Raw genomic sequence first — 19,542 nt, 5'->3', positions numbered from 1 at the left:
AAACTGGCAGAAACTTATAGATTGGCATTGCCCTGTCTTAATGAAATGGCCGGAGTTGTGCTAAATTGCTCTTCTACTGAGAGCGTTTCTAGTCCTGTTAATATCCATACCCAGCTATCCATTCAACTTTTTGATGTTTTCTCCCGGGCAGAGGCCCCTAAGACTCATGTGGCCAATAAACAATCTTGGTACACCCCCGAGTGTAGGAAATTAAAAGCTGAATTGATCTTGGCAATTAAAGCCAAGGATAAACCTAGGACTAAACTACTTCGAGCCCAGTACAAACAACTGATCAGCAGGGCTAGGAAGTCTTGGGAAGTTGATAGTGGGAGGAGCTAAGAATAGCATTACAGAATAAGGATTTTAAGACCTTTTGGGCCATTGTTAGCAATGGCAAGAAAGATCCGAATACCATCACTGGTTCTAACATAGCTCCTACAGTATGGGAAGGGCATTTTGGGGGTTTATATTCTGTAACGAACTGTGACCCACCCTTTTTAACTGATTCTCTCCCTAACATAGCTTGTTGTGCTGAGTACACCCATACAATCAAGATCCAAGAGGTTGAAAATGCCATCCGCATGCTCATACCGAACAAAGCGCCGGGTTTGGACAAAATCCCAGGTGACCTTTTCAGGTCTGAACCCATGATATGGGCACCATATTTATGTGTCCTGTTCAATTCCATCTTACTCGGCGCAGAACCACCAGTAACCTGGCGAGGCGCTGAGATAGTGCCAATTCACAAAAAAGGCTGTCCTTTACAGCCCTCGAATTATCGCCCGATAAGCCTAATTGACACGACCCAAAAGCTATTCGGGCGTATAATCTTGGACAGACTACAGGCTTGGGAAGAAGAAAACAATATTTTAAGCACCTTACAGGCTGGCTTCAGGAAGGGTATTTCAACCCTCGACCAGATCTTCCGTCTCCAGGTCATTTACTGGAGGTCTGTGAGTGTGGAGGGTGGCAGCCTCTACCTCATTTTCGTTGATTTAAGATCAGCATTTGATCTGGTCCCGAGAGAAAAGCTCTGGGCAGTCCTACAAACGCTTAATGTTCCCACCTATCTCCTAGATGTTCTGAAGAGTCTTCACAAGGGCAATTTCGCCCAGGTTAGATGTGGAAAGCATGGCGAACTCTCCGAACGCTTCCTTGTCAATCGAGGAGTCCGACAAGGATGTGTGCTAGCGCCCACGTTGTTCTGCCTATATATTAATGGGCTCATAAAACATCTCCTAGCCATAAAAGATACTGATGTTCCTAGGCTGGCCTCGGGCAAGGTACCTGCCCTAATGTTTGCTGACGACACCTTGTTGTTGTCACGCACCCCCATGGGAATCCAGCGTATTTTAGATGGCTTTGTAGACTTTTGCAGTGATAGGGGCCTCGAGATCAACTTAGCCAAAACGAAATTTATGATTCTTAACCCTCCCAAACACACTCGCCCCAACCCAGTATTGAATGGTATCCCCCTTGAATGGGTGAAAACGTTTGGTTACTTGGGGATTACACTCCAAGAAGATCTGGGATGGGGAGGTCAGGTTGTCAACTCCACTCTTAAGCTGACTCAAACCACAGGAGGTATGGCTAGATTGTTCAAAGGTTCGGTCTTTAAACCAGATGCACCAGTGGTAGAAATTTTTAAAACCCAGGCCAGAGCTGCTTCAATCTATGGAGCGGAACTTTGGGGCCACTCCAAAATCGACAGCTTATCAAGGGTCGAAAACTCCTTTATAAGGAACTTGTTGAGCCTACCCTCTAGTTCTCCGCTGGTCCCTATTAGGTTCGACCTGGGTCTGCTCCCCATTGAAGAGGTGGTGGCTGTGCGGCCTGTTTACTATTGGAAGAGACTTTGGTCCAATTCGGACCTGGAAACCTATAGAAATGAATTTTTGGGGCTCTGGCCTACAATCAAAAATATAAATATTCCCTGGTTAATCTATGTTAGGGACACTTGTGCCAAGATTGGCTACCAGGAACTCTGGGACACTCCAGAAAGTTCTTGTCTGGCTGTTTCAAAAACCAACTTGGCCGAACAGTTTAGACATTTCCATTTATCATGCTTGCACATGAATTCAAAATTAGGTAGGTTGACTGCCCAGTTTCTTCAGATTAAACCGAACTACGGGAGGGAGTTATTTTTGGATTTGATTTTCCCCCCTGTTGCTAGGAAGTTATATGTCCAATTAAGAATGGGCACCCTACCAATTAGGTCTTTCACTTCTAGATGGGACACTAACAAAAACACTTCATGTCCAGCATGTGGCTACAAACTGGAGGACGAAAACCATGTGTTCTTCTTTTGCCCAACGTACCTTTCCCATAGGAAACGCTGGGTAAAGCCTATCTGCAGAAATCTTGGCTTCAGAGACTGTGCTAATGCCCTGCGAGTTTTAAAATATGGCACCCACCCCCCAATTGTCTTCGCAGTATCACGTTTTCTAAATGCTGTATGGTTGCAGCGCAGGAAATTCTCCACCAATTGTTAATTATTCGAATATTTCAACCTAACTATTCTATTTCATTTTGGTGGTTAAAACGTGTTCTGCTTTTTGACTTGGTTTTTTTTCTTTCTTTTTATCTTTTATCTTTTTTTTGTACTTGCATTGCTGTAATGTATTGTTGCTTTTATGGCCCTCGTGGCCGAAATAAAGTTCATGAATGAATGAATTCCACATTGACACAGGGTTATTTTCCCGCAATAGGCTGCGATACTGAAAGTTGTGTTACGGTACTCTTGCGGTAGTTATCACCCATTCTTGTGAATATACCCCTAAATTGAGAATTACAGTTGCATAGAAGTTGACACCTGAACTGTTTTACAACTGGTATCTATCCTATCATCCTCATTTTTCAGTTTTTTCTTCTTTACACCTTCTAGCTTGTACTGGTATGCTTTCTTTTCTTGAACATCGGTTGACTCTTTTGTAAGCTTCCATTTTTTACAGATTGCCTGTTTCTCATAAATAGGGTACTTACCTAAATGAGTAGCTTAGAGACTTCTTAACCGATTGTACTTTCTTACAGAGCATGCATCAGCACTATGTCTCTTATCATCAAATTCAACTAAAAACAAACAGTACAATGTTCTAACTCAGGACAATGCCACATAAGACATACTTTCTTTAAATACTGTACTTACACTATTAAGAAAAGCTGCATCTACACTTAATCCATTGAGATGTTAGAGACACTGGAAACTGTTGCCGCCGCACATATAAGTCCTTTACAAGCACAAAATGTCCAATACATCAGTCAATATGCTTCACACCATCAATCTGATCAAATGTTATGGCTCAGTACTCAACCTCGTCCCTATTTGGAAATTAAATGAAATCAAAACTTTTCCCGTAGCACCGTTTACTAACCCTTCCTCCACATTTAAATTACACTGCAAAATTACTGAACACTTTTTGCACATGCGTAAACACTTTCCTTATCCTGCAGTCCTCGACACAGACTTCTCCAAATTATTCTAATTTTGCTTGTAGTTTCTCGATTCGTAGTATTGTCACTCCCTGGTATTCCATTTTATCGATAGCTGTCATTTCCAAAACATCTTCTTTCTCAAGCTTCAGTAATTGTTCATTGAAGTTGGAGCACTCTTGAGGTTAGGCATTAAACACACTGTTTATTTGTCTTTTTCAATGAAATTGTCTATTAGCTGTGCTACTGTGCTGTTAGATGAAAATAGTTTCTTGGCAAGACGACTTTCCAAAGACCATTTCACCTCTTTTGTCAGAACTCCTACTCTAATGCCTTTCAGGATATCTCCATATTCCACATCACATGCTTGATGCATATTCTCCCCTGATTCCTTGTATTCAAAGTTTAACCAAATATTTACATTGTCAACACTTCCCAAATAATTTCTTGTTTCATTGTGTAGAAGTAGCTTGAAAACAGGCTTTTCTTTCACAGTGGTAAGTTGCAGTAGGTCACCACAGACACATACATGCTTTCCTCCAAACAGCACTTCACACTCTGTTTTTAAAATTTGCTGCATTCTGAAGTGTACAAAGGCAATCATTTAGTTCAAAACCATTCTCACCTCACCGATCAGTAAAAGCTTCAATTTTTTCTTTAATCTTGACCCATATTGACCAGCTTCACCAGATAACTTCTGGTAGTCCAGTTTATTGTCATGTTCAACAGGTAGCCTAGGTAGTAGCTGTAAAGTGTTTTCTTTAATATTGTATGCACCTAATCCAGTTGGGGCTGTTACTACACATGATAAATTTGATTCTGTACTTCTCTGTAGATAAGCAGTGAGAACATTAACTAGAAAGCTATTCCCATTGCCAGCTTGACCACGGATATATAGTAGTATTGACTTAAATGAAGAGCATTCACTTTTTTCTTCTGTTGCAAAAAAACAGGTGCTATCTTATCTTTTACTTCGATATAAAGTTCTAAGTGCTAAGTGAGCACTAATGGGTCGAGCCTTTCTGGAGCCGATTCATATAACTCTACGGACTTGATTTCCAAACGAGCGATTACGATGACCGATTTGGACAGCCTTTTCGAATCAGTTTGCCCAGAATGAAACGGCTGCCGGAAGCAGGCCCCCTTCACCCAAGGCCCCCCGAATCAGGCCCGTGGTGGTACCAATGGGTCCCCCCTTTCCAACCATGCACAGTGTGGCAGGCACTAGGGGTGCCCGCCACAGGGTGCAAGGTTTTCCCCACCCACCCCTTTTTTCAATGGGAGCCTTTGTTCAGGTTCGGAGTACAGGCTCCTATTGAAGTCAATGGGAGTCCGACCGAATGTTATGTTATGTTATTTGAGCTTATAAAGCACATTACTACCCTGAGGCATCCAAGCGCGGCAGCAGAAATAATGCAAGTATCAGGCGAGGGTACTGTATTCGAATGCATAATGATGCATCGTACTCACCCGATCTGATTCGTACAGAAAACATTCCTGAACCGATTCGGTCGGTATGCTTTTCAAACAAGACCGGAATCTGGCCCAATGTGTTCGAGATCAACATTTTCCTCTCTTGCTTGTTGCATTGCAATCTCCACCTCACTCATTGTCCAAGTGGATCCTAACTCAGTGGTCAAGAACATTGGCTGCTTTGTGAACTCTCCTTAGCTAACTCAGTAGCAATGGTGTCTTCCTATTTAATCTCATCTTTCAACATTTGCAAGTAGTTTGAAAACACTGGGCACTGAATGCTGTCTTTTGCAGTGTTGAAAGAATCTCTGTAGCTATTGTAGTATCCAAGTAGTTCTGCTTCAGCATGCCAGGCCTTGAACAGTTGTTAAAGAGCCAAACAGAAAAACTCTTTTCTGTCTGCAGTGTGGCAACTCAGTTTTCTGTGGGTAATTAAATTTCCTTTGCTATGTCTCACCAAACAACAGTCACATCCAACTAACACATATTTCCCTTCCTCTATGTTTTTCGTTGCATTACTTTTATATCTGTAGTGTTGAAGTACTTCTTAAAGGCACATGTTCCCTAGGTTTTCAACTCCTTCTTGGATAGTACCAGTTAAACACATTTGACTTCACAATATCCATGCTTTGTGGATTAAACTCTGCTAGATATTGAATTTCTAGGAAAGACTTCAATACTCTATTTTGTGTGCATGCAAGGCCTAGACTTACCCAAACAATTCCCCTTGACTTTGAGAACAAACTGGCTGAGCTCAAACGATCTGAGCACTCATAGGACCCTATCTCTCTATAGGAAAGCGTTTTCAAGCTGAAGCCGTACAGTTTATTGGTAAGACTCTTCTCTGTGGAAATCTCCTCCCATATCTCCTTCATCTCTGACTTCTCTGATTTTGTAATGTATGGACTGAAGTGACATAACAAGCAACAGCAATGGAGCTGTCTGCAACAAACTGCATATCCATGTTCGCATTCCATATTTTCAGAATGACTGGATTATAGTCTTTAATATGCTTCGAGGCTTCTGTTCTTCTCAGGTTGTACATTTTTTGGGTGATTTTTCATGTTAGTGTATTCCTTACTTCAGACAAAAAGTTGTTTACTCTTCCTTGTGAAACGACGGGTCATGGGAATCGAAAACGACATCTTGTATAAAATGTACCTTTGCATCTTTATTTTTGACAACAGTACTTCCCACATCTATGAATTTGAAAGCATAGAACTTGTTGTCTCTAGCTCTTTTCACCACCGTCTTTTGGGAAGGTACATGTCACATACTCTTCGATGAAAGACAAGACAGACTCATCACTTTCTTTTCCAAATTTCGGTGCGTACTTTATCCTTAAAAGCATGTGAATATGAGGAGCACCTGTTGCGTGGTACTCTTTTCACCAAAAGAAATCAGTTACTTCACCAAGAGGAGGTTTTTTTTGTTGCAGATGAAAGACATCATAGCTTGAAATCTGAGGTTAAAATATCTGCAAACATTAGTCGGAATCAAGGAGCAACGTTCTCCAGTTGATATCACTGTGATATCTTTAATGTTAGAGTGCACTTCTCTCAAAAATTCAAGCATGTCATCCTAGGTTTACTCAGCACAGCTGTGTGTCAGAAACAAAGTAGGTGTGCCTAGATTTCTCAACATGCATTTCAGTTCTCCATGACGGTGATACCAATACTCGCTGGCACCACATTGGCATACCATCAAATCAATTAAGCTGTATTCTTAGTTTTTAGCCTTTCCATAAACTTTGTCAATGAATTCCTTTGCAGACAGATTTTGAAGATTAACTTCTGTCTTTAGTATATGGTTACCAGCATATGAAAGTTCAGAGAAGTTACTCTCAAACAGGAGATTAAATATGTAGGGAACAAAATGCCGAAATCTTGTATCCTCCGAGTTTAATCTAGTTGCCTGGTATTCAAATGCTGGTATCTGTACAGAGCGGTCATCAAAGCAGCCACCTTCTCCAATGGCAAACAGTGTGGAAAACAGTGAGCTTCTAAACTTTTCTCCCACACACTCATAGGAGCTCCTTTTGTTTGCTTCATTTGAAAGAGATCAATAGCATCACAATGACTTCTTTAGAATGCAGAGGATGGATGCTGTAGTGTTCGTAAATCTCCTCTGATCTAGATCAATCCATAATTTCAATCTGTTCACTTAATGGGAATGTTTCATCCTCTATATATATTTCACATCTCAAACAACATCAACGTGTTTATAATAAACATTATTTTGAACCAGATATAAAGTTGCTTTCTTTACTTTACTAATATCCACTCACACTTGCTAGATTTTTGTATTCTTTGTAGACACACCATTTATTAGAATGACAACTGGTTCATTATTCTCTCTGTGTACACCAACAGTTTCAATATTTTGTTTAAAATCTAAAGGTAAATAGCCCACTCTTCCTTTAAGGCATTTCTGAAGGTCAGTTGGAGGCAGCTTACCTGCCTTCGGCTCCATATGAACTATAGACTGCAATGGGTGTACAAATTGTATGAGAATGGGTTCGTAAGCATTTAAATCTTATAGTTCTTGTGGAATAGATACTATTCTCTAACTTGTTATGTACTGCTCTAGCTGGCATTTTGTTTTCCTCTAACTTATCGTTGCAGTACTTACATATGACTTGCTGTGTGGACAACTCAAAGCATTCCTCTACAAATAAATATACAGCAATTTCTTACCACTTATCTCTATTCTTCTGTTCAGTTTTTGAGAATGGAACTATGTTGCGATTCTGGCTTTTGTAGTGAGTAAGTTGACAACAAATTTAAACAGTTTGGTTTTTCTGAAGAAACTCTGTTAAACTTTGTCATCTCTTGTATAAAATTACCAGAAGTAATCCCTGTCTCGTGATCTTTCACTCCTACAGGAATCAAGTCTTCATTTTCCTAGACTCTCATTCAGGACCAAAGAAATTAAGCTAAACATCTTCGCAAACATTTACTACGTCTACTACTGTTCCATGCAAAATAGCTTTATTCATTTCTCCTAAACATAGTGCAGGAGTTTTCACAGAATAAAGTCTCCTAAGTAAATCTTGCATTTTAGAGTGGTGAACAGCTAACATTCTGAACTGATGAAAGGTGCTTGGGCACACTTTCTTTGATAGACATGCTAGTGAATGTCCCTGTAGCTTACTATAGTTCCTAACTTTGCTTTGATCTAATCCTTGCAAAATTGCACTTTTCTGTTTCAAACTTCTGCATAGAAACTTGCGTAGGATCGTTCTCAATATATCAGTTGATTCCTGCTGGACACTGCAAATACTGCTTCTGTTCCACTTGTATGCAGGGGCCTACCTATGTCTTCCCTGTACCTCTTCAGCTATCTCTTCCTCAACATTTCTAGAAATCATCTCCTCTTTTGAATGGGAATTCCATCCTCCACCTCATAACATCAACCAGTTGTTTAAGCTTCATTCAGTAATTTGATCTCGTGGAGGTAGCTTTCTTCATTTAAGAAAGGTTTAGTACTAGATGTATAGTTCCATTCACCTCTAAAGATTTTACAAAAATGTGTTTAATTCACAAGTCTTTTTTTTTTACGACTTTTTCTCTTCATACACAACACTGTTTTATCCAGTGCTTGCATTCTGTTTAGTATTAAGATACATAGTTTTCATCTCGAGGCAAATGCTTTATCTACTAGGGAAGAGGTGTTAGTCTCGAGGCAAATGCTTTATCTACTAGGGAAGAGGTGTGGCGCCGCGGCCAGGGTGACTGACGCTGGAATCTGGGGCTCATGGTTCAATCACCGGCAGCAGGTCAGCCCAGCACAATGTGACTCTGGGCAATAGCTTGCTTAATCTTCCCGACGGCCCCCAGCGCCGGGATCCCTTCGAGTAGCTGTTCGCAATTACAAATACTGGATTTTATTTACTACAGTTTCTATGTGTTGTTTTTACTTGTAAGCTGCTGTTCTTCCCTAACGCATATATTTCTGTAAATTCCTTTCCAAAGTTTATTTTACCCTACTTCCAGACATTCTTCTTATGTTCTTGTACTGTTTCTGCCTTGCTGTGAGATGAGCTGTTTGTTTAGAAAATTTTACACTTTGAACATAATTTACTGCTTTCAGTTTTGGATTTGTTGGTAAAGTTTTCTTCATGTTCACATCATTTTCTATATTTTTAATTTTTCTTACTACTGTTTTAAGGAAATGCTTAGTTCTCTTACCAGCAGATCCCCCATCCCCAATACATTGTGTCCATCATCTTTTTGTTTGTTCTGACTTTATTTCAAGTAGTACTGTTTCTTTTGTGCTTTTCTCCTCTGTTCTTTTTTTGTCATGTTAAATACTTCTGTTTGAACCCAAGTAGATATCTGAAAAGAAAATACAGTATAAGTTGCATGTTCTATACTCCAGACAGATAAAATCGTACATATATGATTACATTAGTCATTCATACCATTCAAGAGCTATAAAACGTAACATATCTACTCCCTGTCACAGTACATGTCTTACTTCTAAGTACATACCACCTTTGAAGTATGTTGGTATATGACTGGTTATCTGAGTGACCCTATGGGTCTCTAAATGTGTATGTAAGGGGCTGCATGGTTTGGTTATTGGCTGTGTTACTGAGTATTGAGGTGTGTAACTCTGTGTGCAACTGCCTCCATTAGGCGCAGTTACATAAATGCTGTGTGTGAGAATGAATGTTGAGGTGCCTCTGTGACTGTCTGACTGGCTGTGTGATTGGCTCTATCCAACAGCCTATCTTAGCGGTGACTTATATTAGTAGATGAGGAGTTTAATGATTCGGAATATGTGTCAATTGTCAAGTTGGCCTTGCAGTACACTGCTCACACAGGCTCTACAGCAGGAGGCCGGAGACACGTGGAAAGGGCTGCTTGTCCTCGTGTTGAGTTGTTAGGGTCAGTTCATAAGTACATATCTGAATGAATGTCTCAGTCCGTATATGGGTGTGTCATTGGATATTTCAGGAAGTATGTTGGTATATGACTGGCTTTCTGAGTGACTCTGTCTCTATAAATATGTACATAATGGGCTGCATGGAATGGTTACTGTCTATGTTACAGAATATTAAGGTATGTACCTCTGTGTGCAACTCCCTCCATTAGGCCTACTTATATAAGAGATGTATGTGTGTCTGAGTGAATGTTGAGATGCCTCTGTGACTGTCTGATTGGCTGTGTGAGTGTCTCTATCCTTTTGTAAATAGGTATGTGAGTTCTAGTGTGACTGTGAGACTGGATGTATAATTAAACATGTGGGTCTGCATTTGCACGTCATTCACTGAAACTTGAAAGTATATGTCTTACGTTTCAAGCGCATAGCTTACTCCCTATGGCCTACCTACAGTCTATCTTAGGATTGACTTCTGTGTAGGACAAGAGGAGTTTAAGACTTGGGAACATGGTTTAAGTGACAAGTTGGCCTAGCAGTAAAACTGCACACACAGGCTCTAAAATAGTAGGACCAAGACATGTTGAAAGGGCTACTTGTCTGCATGGAGTACTTGGTATTGTCAGCTTCCTAGTACATATCCGAATACGTGCCTCAGTCTCTAATGGATGTGTCATTGGGCATTCAAGGAAGTAACTTAGTATATGACTGGTTCTCAGATTGACTAAATGGGTCTCTAAATGTGTATGTAAGGGGCTGCATAGTATGGTTACTGTCTGTGTTCCAGAATATTAAGCTTTGTAACTCTGTGTGCAACTACCTCTATTAGGCCTACTTGCATAGGAGCTGTGTGTGTGTGAGTGAGAGTAAATTTTGAAGTACCTCTGTGACTGTCTGAATGGCTGTGTGAGTGGCTGTATCCTTTTGAAAATAGGTATGTGCGTTCTAGTGTGATTGTAAGAGTGGATGTATAATTGAATATATGGGTCTGGGTGTGCACATGTCAGTCACTGAAACTTGAAAGTATGTGTTTTACATTTCAACCACATAGCTCACTCCCTATGGCTTACCTACAGCCAATCCTGGGATTGACTTCTATATAGAACAAGAGGAGTTTAAGACTTGGGAACATGGTTTAAATGTCAAGTCAGGGCGTGGCCAAGATGGCGAAGCAGTAGGATGTGTTTTTGCCGGCTCCTGCCTGCCGCTCGCCCGGAACAGCACAGCGCGGCCCGTGTGGGGTGCTTCCAGCCTGTCGGGACCTGGGTTGCTTGCCTGGGGGGTCCCGATCCAGCGGTGGGCTCCTAGCGATAGCAAAGGTGACGAGGGCGAGAGGAGCGGCGGTTCACGAGCGGAGCTAGCGCCGGCCTCCCCGACATGGAGGGGCCTCGACATCGCGGTGGACCCGGACGGGCTACATCGAGGCCGGTTTCGGAGCTCTCGAAGGGCTGCAGTAATATGAACTAAACCCAGATGCCCCTCCAGAAGTTGGATGACACGCGCCCTGGGAGCAGTCTGCTCAGCCAACGGCACTCACGGAGCGAGTAGTGGGGACCCCCATACGGCTGGCAGGGCCTGGGCGGGCTCCATGAGACTGACGTCCTTGAGGTAGCGGCCCTGGGGTGCTGTGGCAGTAGCGGTGAGGGGCGGAACGGGGCGGCCCCTTGGAGGGGGCAACCTCGTCAATGCAGGGATGGCAGCTCTGAGGACACAGGAGCGGCTGGGTGCCGCGACATTCCAGCGCGACCCATGAGGCCTAGGAGGCGGTGACGGGACCCGAGTGGTGATATTGACGGCCCTGCAACATGGTGGCCGCGGCAGAGGTGGTGCAGATCGAGGCCCGGAAGAGCGGCGGCCACGGTGCACAGGTACAGGAGTGTGGTCAGGCTCGGAGCTGGGGACAGAGACTGAGAGGGTACACGACCGGCGCGGGGCTGCCCTTGGGGTGCAGCGCCCCCCCCCAGGAGTGGGATGGAGTGGAATCGGGGTAATGCTTCCCCGAGTGGATGCCGTGGGCCACAGCTGTGAGAGGGTGTGGTAAATTGAGCCCCAGCGCACCTCCGGACAGTGGTTGTCAGCGCCCCGGTGGGATTTGAGGCCTAGAAGATCGGCCGCAGAGGTCGCGCGGCAGTGTGGTGCGGCCCCTCTGGCGGCGGCGGTGGGGATTCCCTCTCTGTGGTGCCTGGGGGCGCTGGTTCGGCACTTGGGGCTCTGGCTGCAGCCTGAATTTGACTGCCTGCGCACGCTGGACCCGGCTGGGGTTGGTCCTGCTGCCGAGGCCTCAGGCCGAGGGGCACGCGCCCATCTGGGGGGCCCTGACTGTGCTCTAGCGGGCTCCCCTTTCCGCACTCTTCCTGACGACGGCACCGGTTTCCGAAGGAGCTTTGCCCTCTCTGGTCACGCAGCCGGGGGGGACTGACGGAGGAGGGCGAATATGTCCAAGATTAGACCCTGCAGGGTGAAGCCGTTGAAAGACATCTTCGGTCGGCCCCAGTCCCCCGCCTCCATGGCTGGCGTGCTGCCTGACGCAGTGACCTCTGGACCCCCTCCGAGGACCGGGGAGGAGCCCATCACGAAGGCCTTCCTGGAGTCCCTGTTTCTTACCTTACGCGAAGACATACACTCAGTAAAAACTGAATTCGCTGCCGAGCTCAAGGATTTGCGTAGGGATGTGGATGGAGTAGGGGAACGGGTTGTCTCCCTTGAGGAGAAAAGTGATACGGCAGTAAATGACACAGCTATGCTCCAACAAGAAATCCTCCGATTGCGGGATCAGAACATGGATATCCAAACACACCTGGAGGACCTCGAGAATCGGTCTCGAAGACACAACATCCGGATCCGAGGGGTCAAACTGACCGAGGACACCAGAGACCTGTTTGCCTTCGTCACGGCCCTCTTCCGGCACATTCTGGGGGGCGAACTGGACGCGGTCGTCGTCTTGGACAGGGCTCATAGGGTGGGCCCGCCCCGAGGCCCCAATGCCCCACGAGCGGACATCCTGGTATGTGTGCAGGACTTTAAAACCAAGGAATCTATCCTCACCAGGGCCCGAGCCCTCCATCCTATCTCCTTCCATGGCCACATTTCTGTTCTTTACCAGGACCTGGCCCTGAGCACCCTCCGGAGGAGACGGCAGTTCCGCCCCGTCACGGAGCATCTCCGACAGCGGGGAATCACCTAGTCGTGGGGGCATCCATTCCGCCTCATATTTCGCCATGAAGGCAAGCTCCAACAACTCCGTTCTCTGATGGATGCGTGCCAGCTGCTGGTCCTGGCGATGACGGGAGATGTAGATGGCGGCGGAGAAGCTGCATCGGCCTCAGAGACTCCTCCATCTGGCTGGCAGAGGCAGACTAGACGGCGGCGCTCCCGTAGGCCGGCCCAGTCGGAAATCGTCCAGAGTCAGCAGGCGGCTCTGACCGCAGCAACGGAGGCGCTTGCGGGGAGCGACAACATGGCCACGTAAAGCCGGAGGGCACCTCTTGGGAGAATGCACTCTCTTAGCACCTGTGCTGGTTTTGGGCAGGCGACGAGGGGGGGAAAACGCTCCCGGAGGCTACGATATGGACCCCTGTACTCTGATTGACCCGTTGTCTCGGGACGACGGACTATGTTCATTGTTATGTTTGGTTGGTGGGTTGCTTGGGTTTTGGGTACAGATGTCTTCCTTTTTGTTGGGGGTTTTTGAGTTCTCAAGGGGTCTGCTCCTCTCGCCCATCCTTCCTTCCCCCACAGGCAGATGGTTTTCTGGTAACGCAAGGTGCTCCGAGTCCCTCCGGGTTGTATCCCAGCATAGGCGTGGCGTGCTACGCCTTAGTATGTCTCTCATCCACACTCTAGATGCCCCAGAAGCCACTTAACATTCTGACCCTCAATGTGCGGGGACTTAATAACCCGGTCAAGCGTAGGGCGGTTCTTTACTTCCTGGAACACTCAGCCGCAGACATATGCCTCTTACAGGAAACGCATCTTACCCCTAAAGATCATCATAGGATGAAATCACGCGCCTTCCCCACACAGCTTTTCTCTTCTAACCCCACCAAATCGGCCGGGGTTGCTATTTTGGTCTCTCGTTCCTTCCCAGGTAAGGTCCTTCAGAAGGAGGCTGAGATAAGAGGTCGCTTACTTACCTATCAATTCCTGGTGGCGGGGGTCTCCTTCATTGTGGGCTCCGTCTACACCCCAAATGAAGGTCAGGATAAATTCTTCCACTCCATCCTTACCGAGTCCACAGCTACCATGGAGCGCCGCCTGTTGCTGGGAGGGGATTTGAACTTAGTCTTCGACAATCTGCGTGATAGATCGACCCAGCGGACGTCTCAGGTGGGAGCCCTCTCTCAGGAGGGGCTGGCCCGCCTTGCTGATCTTGGCCTCGTTGATCTATGGCGCCACTTCCATCCCCATAGCCGGGCTTACACGCACTTCTCGGGGGCACATAAAACATATGCCAGACTTGACTACTTCATTAGCTCCCTCCCATTGCAGGCACTCGCGACGGGCTCCGAGATTCTTACCGCATCATTCTCGGATCATTCCCCAGTGGTGGCCGCCTTTCACTTGCCCCGAGTTCGGCAGCCACTATGGCATTAGCGGCTATGCGACACGCTGTTACACTCTGCAACTGACGTTGAGCCAATCAAGGTGGCAATTGCCAACTACCTCACCCTGAACGCGAACGCCGACACGTCACTGGCGACACAATGGACAGCCCTTAAAGCGGTCCTGCGAGGGGACTTTATAGCCATCTCGACGGCCAGTAACGTGGAACGTAGTCGTAAACGGGCTGAGCTCACCCAGAGGGTGGCCGAACTGGAGCAGATGCACCAACGCACCGGCGCAGCCAGGGCATGGAGAAGGTTGTGCGTGGAGCGGAAGCAGCTAGCGGCGCTAGACCAAGATAGAGCCAAGTATGTGGCTCTTCGGCTGCACCAGTCCTTTTACGTGGGTGGAGATAAATGCGGTCGACTACTGGCCCATAAGCTGCAAGCGACCCGGCAGCGCCAGGGGGTGCAAACCATTCGGCAGGGATCAAAGGGAGACCTCACGTCAGATGACGGGGCGATTGCAGAGGTCTTTCGGGACTTCTATGCGACTCTTTATTCCAGCGATTCCCTAGACCTGCGCCACTGTTTTGCCTACCTTGAAACCGCGCAGATACCGGCTCTTACCCCAGATCAAGCAGACTACCTTGATAGGGATGTGGGGACGGAGGTGGTCATCGCGGCAATCTCGCACCTAAAATTAGGCAAATCGCCTGGCCCGGATGGTTATTCGGCAGCCTTCTACAAAACCTTTTGTGCGCAGCTGGCCCCCTTACTGAGAGACCTGTTCAATACCTTCTCCCAGGACGGCGCCATCCCGGTGGAGATGCTGGAAGCATCGGTCGTGGTCATCCCCAAGCCCGGGAAGGATGCGGCGTCTTGTGGTGCATACCGGCCGATCTCCCTACTCAATATTGATCTTAAACTGTACACGAGCATCCTCGCATCCCGCCTCGGGCAATACATGCCCCAACTCGCGGAGCCGGACCAGGCCGGATTCATACCACAGAGGCAAACGAGTGATAACACCAAGAGAGTCCTTCACCTCATTGATAAAGCGTCGCGTACGGCCGGGGAATATATGTTATTGACCATAGACGCAGAGAAGGCCTTTGACAGGGTGGACTGGCCATACCTGGAACAGGTGCTGTTACGGTTTGGCCTGGGGGAGAGGTTGCGTACACGGATCCTGAATTGTTACCGGCAGCCCATGGCCACTGTCCAGGTGAATGGAGAGACCGCCTCCCGGTTTCCCATCAGCAGAGGTATGAGACAGGGGTGCCCCCTCTCCCCCCTCCTCTTTGCGCTATATATGGAACCATTGGAACTCCGGATCAGGCATCACCCTCGTATAACGGGCATTAAATTTGGCGGAGATGTACATACCATCAGCCTATACGCGGACGATGTCCTTTTGTCTCTCACCGATCCGATCCAGTCGCTTAGAGCGCTTTTCATCGAACTTCATAGTTTTGGGCAGGCGTCCGGTTTTAAAATTAATCTGGAAAAGTCGACGGCACTTAATATCTCCCTTACCCAGCACACACTGGATAGTTTACAGGAGGAGCACCCGATACAGTGGACGGCTTCGACGGTCACTTACCTGGGATTGCAATTAGGCCCTAACATTCGAGACACAATCACCGCCAATTATGATTGGCTTCGTACCCACATTCGCAGCAAGCTTGGCCAATGGAAACACCACACCCTTTCTTGGTTGGGCAGAATAGCGGCCATCAAAATGACGTCCTTCCCCAGATTCTATATCTTTTCCAGACGCTTCCTCTTCGCCCTCCGACTGGCTGGATTCAGCAAACTCAAGCAGACCTGGCGCAGTTTATTTGGCAAGGCCGCAAGCCCAGATTTAAACATGCAATAGCAATCCTAAAACCTGAGCGGGGGGGAGTGGGGGTCCCCGACCTGCAGCTTTACTACTACGCCTCACAGCTCCGCTACCTTGTGGAGTGGAGTCGTTTAGAGTCCGAAAAGCATTGGTTGTTTCAAGACCAGGCAGTAGCGGCAACGACTCTGCAGGGTGTCCCCTTTCTGCGTAGGGCACATAGGCCACCGAATCTCTATGCTTCCTATATTACGGACACGACCCTGGAAGTATGGGATCGTACCCGGTCTCATATGCCTTGACAACCTTTCCCTCCCCCTTAACGCCCCTCTTTAACAACCCGGACTTTTAACCTGGCATGACGACTAAAGCCTTTGCACACTGGTGGCCTTCTACGTGTAGATGTCTTGGGCATCTATTTGATACAGACGGCGTTCTTCCCTTCACACAGATTCGTACAGAGTATAGCCTTCCAGAGACCGAGAGGCTTCCATACCTACAGCTCAGACATTGGGTTTTGCAACCTCAAGTGAAACCTGGCGCCCAGCGCTCCCTCACTGCTTTTGAGAAGTGGCTTATTACCAGGTCGTCAGATAAAAAGCTTATCTCTGATCTTTACAAACACCTACTGACTGCTAACACACACACGTACAATGCAGGCCGGTCGCGCTGGGAGCGGGAGATTGGCAGGTCTCTCACTCATAAGGAATGGAACAACATCTATTACAGGGCCCGACACTCCGCACATCATGCAGGCCTTACAGAGACAATGACCAAGGTAATTACTTACTGGTACTACACACCAGAGCGCCTTCACCGCTTTGACCCCCGCCAAAGTGCTCTCTGTTGGAGGGGATGCGGAGAGGTGGGCACCTTAGAACACCTACTGTGGAGTTGTGAGCATATTCAGCCGTACTGGGCCCAAATACTGGACGAAATAGATACTCATCTGGACACACAGCTCCCGCGCTTCCCTGCCTATATATTGTCAAGCCTGCCAAACCCATTGACGTATCCTCTCAAATCCCAACGGGGGCGCCTGATTGCCATAGCCCTGGGAGCGGCCACACAGAACATACTGGCACACTGGCGCTCCCCCTCGCCCCCGCCCTGCTCAGGTTGGTTACACAGGCTGTGGATGGTACTGGGTATGGAGAAGCTTACTCTCACTTTGGCGGGCAGGGGATCAGCATTTCCGGAGCTCTGGCGTCCATTCCTCACACTCCTCAGAACTGAATTCAGGGAATTAACATGCCCCCGCTACCTTAGATTACTGCGTCTGGCAGATACACAGATACCACAGAAGGCCCTCTCGCGCAGATCTGCTAGGCTGTGATGATCCGAGGTGGTCTTAGGGTTTTTTTTTTTTTTTTTTAAATCCTATCCCGTGGACTTACAGTTGATGGACGAGAGGAGGGGGTAGGAGGGTGGACACATTTTGGGAATTTGGGGTTGGGTTTTGTTGACGTTATCTCTTATTCTTCCCGATTTTTTTGTTTCAATTTGCTCTCTCTAGTAACCTCGCTCCATGCTTTTACCTTGGGAATGCGATTAGTAGCGGCACTTGTGCCTGTTCTACAAAGTATTTAGGAGCCGGGATCTGACTCTTCCTATCCTATGTTTGATATAAAATTAATAAAAGATTTAAACCATAAATGTCAATTCAGCCTACCAGTAAAACTGCACCCACAGGCTCTACAGCACCAGGTCCAAGACATGTTTAAAGGGCTGATGGGTGAGTTGTTAGGGTCAGGTCAGCAGTACATATCTGAATATGTGCCTCAATCCCTATTTGGGTGTGTCATTTGATTTTTAAGGATATTGGTATATGAATGCCTCTCAGAGTGACTCTATGGGTCTCTAAAGGTGTATGTAAGGGACTGCATGGGTTGCTTCCTGGCTGTGCTAGTAAGTGTGTTGGGATATGTAACTGTGTGTGCAACTGCCTCTGTTACTGCTGGATACATAACAGTTGTATGTCTATGTGAGCGAATGTTTAACCACCTCTCTCACTGTCTGACTGGCTATATTAGTGGCTATTTCCTTTTACACATAGGTATGTGAATTCTAGTATGGGTTGGAGACTGCATCTTTAACTGCAGATATGGGCCTACTAGTGCAAATGTAACTCAATCAAACATGAAACAACATGTATTATCTTTTCAGGCGATACCTCCCAGCCCTATGGCCTACCTACAAACTATCTGAGGAGTGACATGTATGTAGTAAAAAAGGAGTTTAAGGCTTACCAACATGCTTTGCATGTCAACTCAGCCTAGCAGGAAAATTGGGTATACACGCTCTACTGTAGCAGGCCCGAAACTTGATGATTTGTTAGTGTCACTCCTTTAGGACATACCTAAATGAGTGTCTAAGTGCCTATGTGAGTGTGACATTGGATATGTAAGTAAGTATTTTGACATGGCTGAGTCTCTTAGTTACTCTAAGGGAGTCTCACTCTGTATTTAAGGAACTGAATGGATTGCTTGCTAGTTGTCTTAGTGGAGTATTGGGGTATTTAACCTTGTATGTAAATGCCTCCATTACTGCGGAATACATAAGAGCTGTGTGTGGTTGTGTGTGTGTGTGTCTGTGTGTGTCTGTGAGTGTGAATGCATTTTTAAGCACCTCTGTCACTGTGTGATTAGGTGGATAAGTGGTATTATCCTTTTACACATAGGTATGTGAATTCCAGTATGGGGAGGTGAGTAGATCTATAAATGGACGTATTTGTCTGCAACCCAGCCAGAAGCAATCCATGCAGCTTCTTACATTCAGATTGAAACTCCCATAGAGTAACTAAAACCTTCACACATATACCAAAATAGTTACATTTCCAATGACACTCCCACATAGGCACCAACACAATGATTCAGGTATGTACGAGGAGACATTTAAGGCTATGCAGCATGTTTTGAATGTCAAGTCAGCGTAGCAGGAAAACTGTGACAGAATAGATTGCTTACTGGCTCTGGTAGTGACCTTTGGAATGAGTAACTTCATGTGCAAATAGTTTTTTTACAACTAGGTACATAAGTGCTTTATGGATGAGTAAGTGGGTGTATAAATAGTTCTGGGATGGACTTTAAAATACCTACTCTACCAAGCAGTAAAACTACACACACAGGCTGTGCAGTAGAAACCCTGACACAAATTCAAACAGCAACATGACTGGATAGGTCACTTAGTTCTACAAGTATTTGACTTCATATCTGCGTGAGTATACTATTTCCTGTGAGCAAGTCTCTCTGAATATGTAACTAACTGTGTTAGTTTAGAAACTATTTGAATCTCTAAATGTGTATGCAAGTAACTGTTTGAATTGCTCACTACCTCTTAGTGACTGTTGGGTTTTCTTACTATTTATACAAG

The sequence above is a fragment of the Triturus cristatus genome, chromosome 5_2 (assembly GCF_964204655.1).
Source record: "Triturus cristatus chromosome 5_2, aTriCri1.1, whole genome shotgun sequence".
Lineage (NCBI taxonomy): Eukaryota > Metazoa > Chordata > Amphibia > Caudata > Salamandridae > Triturus > Triturus cristatus.
This window is presented reverse-complemented; position numbering follows the sequence as displayed.